Raw genomic sequence first — 5402 nt, 5'->3', positions numbered from 1 at the left:
AAATGTGTAAGAATAGACAATAGTTTTTTTGGTAGTACCACAAAAATTAAAAATGCATTGGTGTGAGTTCTTGCAATCGGACTTACCATTTTTTTTTATACATTATTAAGAGAATCATTATTTAATCAGTATTTAGTATTATGAACATATTGTTTAGAAGCTAACTAATGTTATAAAATTTGATATATTTTTGAAACTATGTATTAATCTCATTCATTGTAAACTGATTTAAGTATAATGTTTTTTTTTTCTAAATAAAATTTCTATGCAACTTTACAAAATGATAATCTCGAAATTTTGCACAAAAAAAATGTTGGAAAAAATTAAAGGCTATTTGAAATTTTTTTTATTTGTTTTTATAGATAAATCATTAATTAAATATTACATTATAAAAAAACATATGACTATTCGTATTGAATCATGTATTGTGATGACTGACTTCCTAATTAATTAAAACGGAGCATCTCAGTTGGGTTCCGAGTACTAGGGGATAATCGCCGGTAGTGTACTAGTTGAGTCCCGGATTTGTATAGGTACTACACTAGTTGGGTCCTGAATTATTTTAGGTATTACACTAGTTCTCGAATATATTTTGGTACTACATTATACTAAAATTTTCTTTCCCGTTTTAACAGATTTAGGACTGTCTATAATCTATTTAGACCACAGATATGTTTAAAAATGTTTTTATATTTTCATTTTTTTTTTTACTTTCTTTCCATTAAAATATAAATTATTTGAATTGTGTTGGTAAAAAAATTAAAAATGTTAAAAATCAAATATAAAAATACATATTATATAATATAATTATAGCCATATAGGTAAATGAAAAAATATTAAAATGTGAAAATCATTATATAATATAAATAAAAATTAATGGAAAAGAAACTAAAAAACAAAAAAAAAAAAACTATAACATTGTTTTTAACCATAACTGTGGTTTAAATAGATCATAGAAAGTCTTAAGTCTGTCAAAATGGGAAGAAAAATATTAATATAATATAGTACTTACCAAAAAATATTCAAGAACTAGTGTAGTACCTAAAATAATTGGGGACCCAACTAGTGTATTAATTTTAAATTCGGGATCCAATTCGGATCCAGCCAATTAAAATATTCTATAATATTGCATTTTTAAGGCTGTTGTTGCATACCTTTGTGTAATAATATAGTTGTATTGAATCAATGTAGAACCTATATAAAAATATGTAATATAATCTACATTGTAGATAATATTTAATTTTTTGGTTGTTTCTTTTTATTTTTGGGTGGTGTAACTGGTTTGCCAGATGCCAATCCTCCATACACGTACTTTTGTTTGTCAGCAGGCTAGAATAAAAATAATATATTTAATATTACATACATACATTTTAAAAGAATCGTCAATAAAAATTTAAATTTTAAATTATATACTAGGAGCAATAAAAACACAATTAAAATTGATAAAAATTAGTTACATTAAGTGTCTTAAAAGTTAAAAAAAATAATAATTATAATATCAATTTTTTAACGTATGCTCAAAATAATATATAATTAAATATTGTATATTTTAATTGAATTACTCTATTATATATTTTATATAACTTGAATACATATTTTTTCATCTCAGAAAAATTCACTACACATTTTCATATAATGGTGTTCAAAGGTTAGTATTTCGTATTTTATTCATCTCATGATTCCTAAGTTAATAATAAATATTACACAGTTAATTATAAAAGGTACTGAAACGAAAACTTAAACTTGATCAAGAGAGATGTTTTGACACCGTACATGTGGTTTTGGAAAAATCATGGTAAGTTTTGACAAATAAAAATTTAAAAAAATATTTTTAGTTATATTTTAAATCAGTTAGTGGCTATATTAATATAACTGACAAATTAAGAAAACACTTATTATTCCAAATTCATATTAGATTAATATCACGTTTTAGCCAGAAATCAAAAATATTTTTTTGTGAACCTTAGGTAAGAATTAACTTGCTAGAGATGAATTTATACTCTTACCATGTTATAATTTAAGCAGTAAAATGATGTAGATGCATAAGACTAAAAATAATGGGAAAGATTTTAAAATGTTGTGCAAATTACATCTTATAAATAGAAAATGAAAAATATGGTTAAGCATCATAGAATTGAATGCGTCTTCAGTATTTTAATTTATCAGTTTATAAAACAAAAACACAAGTGTAAAATCATAAATTATAATTTCCCATATAAATGTATTATTCAATATAAATAATTGAACTTTTGATTATGGTTTGCAAATTATCCATACAAGCATTTTAAAACTATACTTTATTTTTCTTCTTCATTCAGATATACAAATAAAAAAGTAATTGCTCTGATATAATTGGCTTATTATTGGTTATTTATTTTATATGAAAATAAATTAAAAAATGGCTACAAATACAACCGTATTTACACATAATAAAAATAATATAAGACTTTAATTATGGTTCTTTACCGTTGAAACCGTACTATTTACTTATAGATTTTATACAAAATAATTGTTTTCATAGAAATTGACAAAATTAATTGATTTTGCCATTTTAACACCCATATGAATTATTGAATATAAAACAGGTAATGTTGCATTTTTAACAATCGGAAATTACATAATGTACAATTATTATGTTACTTTTGTGCAACCAGATAGAAGCTAATAACTTCATTATTTAAAGTTTATTTATTTTAAAATACATAATAAGTTTAAAATATGCATTATACATATTTTAGTCTAAAACTATTTAATTTAATTTTATATTTATTATGTTTTAAAACCTTTGAATAAGACAATAATTTATCAAGATAGGATAAAATTAATAAAACCTTTAATTAAATTTAATTTATGATTGAACTATTTAGTGAAACTAAATAATTTACATTTAATTTATATGCTACATCCTAATTATAGTTTCGTATTTTAAAAATAAGTAATAAGTAATTTTAAAAATAAGACTACTTATATAATTAGCTCAGTTTTAAAATTAGCTACCTTTAAAATTTTGAATGAGCACATCAGTGATTCATTAACACACATTATTGCTCCAGCATTATCAAACTCCCCACAGTAATTTGGAGCTGAAAATACAGTGACTAACTGCTGCTTAGCAAAGAACTCGTAACCATCCTCAACAACCTGAAAACAAATGATTCAAAAAGTAGATATGTACAGTAGAATATCTTTATGACGCTCTCACTCATGACGATTTCTCGCCCAATACGCTCATTTTTAGAAGTGCCGTGATTTGGACAACGTTTAAAATGTAATCAACTAGTGATATTACGCACTATATTTCTGGATAAGACGATTCGTTGTAAATTATATTAATAAATAAATTGTAGAGAATTACCACAATTATAAATATTATAACGAAAGCAGAAAATATTTTCATGAATTGGATGAGTTTCTAAGTTATGAAAAATTTGACGAATAATACTAGAAGCAATTAACAGATAATAACAAATAAAATTTCATTGGCTAACTTATTAACTTCTATAAAAGAAAAGGAGGATAAAGTGAATGATATAATACTAAATCTCCCAGTGACAAATTCTAACTAAGAATATTAATTCCATATTTTGACAATGCTTACGAAACGTTACACCATTCCAATAAAATTGAGTACTTTATTCTAAAAACATCAAAAATGTGAAGAAAAAAAATCTATTATATTTTGAAGTAGGTGATGTAAAAGAATATTTATTCAAAGTTTACGCTACGGTAAAAAATTTTTTTTACCTACAATTTAAATTGTTTTTCCTGCGTAATACGTTTTCCTGTTTAATTCTATATTTATAACGGGTCCATAAGAAAGCGTCTTAAACATGATCTACCGTACAGATATTTACATACAAGTTATAACTAACCTGGTGAGCTCTGCATATAAGATCGAAATCATGTCTATGCAAGAATTTAATTATAATATCAGCACCAAATTTAAACGATACACCTCTGTCTTCATTCGCATCCCAGCCTATTGTATCCTAAGAAATATAATAATAAAAATAATAGAAACTCTAATTATTAATAAATAATAAATAAAAATATTACTTTATCGGGGTCAGACCAGAGTAAGTCACACAATAGACCCTGACCACTTACATCTGTAGGCCGTATGATTCGCCGAATTTGTTCCATCGATTTCAAATCAGGACTTAGACCACCGTGACAACAGAAAATCTTGCTCTCTACTATTGCTGCCACAGGGAAACAGTTAAAACAATCCGTAAACACTTTCCAAAGTTTAATATTATATCGACGCTTGCCTACAAATATATATACAAGATAATTAATTGATTTAAGCGTATAATTTAAAAACAATTTATTGCAATACTTACATTCATCATAAAATCCATATATTCTATTAATACTAGCGCATTCATGATTACCACGTAAGAGGAAGAAATTTTCAGGATATTTGATTTTGTATGCCATCAATAAGCATATTGTCTCCAGAGACTGTTTACCACGGTCCACATAATCACCCAAAAATAAGTAATTCGATTCGGGTGGAAAACTTCCATGCTCAAATAGTCTAAGTAAATCAGCGTATTGACCATGAATATCCCCTTAAAAAAAAATCATTTTACAATTATATATAGCATAATTAGTGTAATCTTACCAATTTTTACTACTATTACTAATTATAACTATTTTTTTAAATTTAATTTTTATACAAAATTATACTACTATATAACTCTATACATGTATTCTATGACATTTAAATAACTCAACTGTATACTAAAAAAATAACTAAACAAATTATTTTATAAAAGTAAATTAATTTATCAAAAGTTCTTCAACAACATTTTATTTTTATTGTGTAACAGATTTCATAAAGTTGGAAAGCTGTTTGTATACTATGTATAATAATATTATTATGTACTATTGTTTTTATAATTATGTTTTTAATAATTTTTGTATATCAGTTGTATGCCAATTTCATTATGAATGGAAATAGTCGGTCGTTGAGAATATTTCATTGAACATGAAATATTTGTCCTTTCTCAAGTGAAATTATGTAAGTTCTGTATAGTAAATTATGAGGATCAAATCAAATAAATTTATTTTAACAATATGAATTTAAATTTACATGTTTCCAATGCAAATTTTATAGTTTAAAATATTTTAATATAATAAAGAAAGTTAATTGTTTAAAAATTATACTGATTATAAGAAAATCTTAAAATATTTGACTTCACTGTTGCATTCTAATATTTGAATAAAATAAAAAAAAAATTCGGAATCATAAAACCTTAAATTTTGGTAAAGCACTACCAACATTTTATTAGTGTTATCAATCATTGGATTTATTAATTAACCTTAAGTAAACTGATATGATGTGCTTACCACATATTTTTAACGGTACTTCGAGTTCCAGAAGCATGGGCTGTGAT

General features: G+C 24.3%; 1 pseudogene; it reads right to left on the bottom strand.

Annotated features, from left to right (window-relative positions):
* Positions 1–1236: 1236 nt before the first annotated feature.
* Positions 1237–5402, bottom strand: part of LOC112692929 — a 20869-nt pseudogene continuing 16703 nt past the window's right edge.

The sequence above is a fragment of the Sipha flava genome, unplaced genomic scaffold, assembly GCF_003268045.1.
Source record: "Sipha flava isolate LNK unplaced genomic scaffold, YSA_version1 79_pilon_pilon, whole genome shotgun sequence".
NCBI classification, from domain to species: domain Eukaryota; kingdom Metazoa; phylum Arthropoda; class Insecta; order Hemiptera; family Aphididae; genus Sipha; species Sipha flava.
Note: the sequence above shows the minus strand (reverse complement) of the source record. Positions and strands in the feature narration are given on the sequence as shown.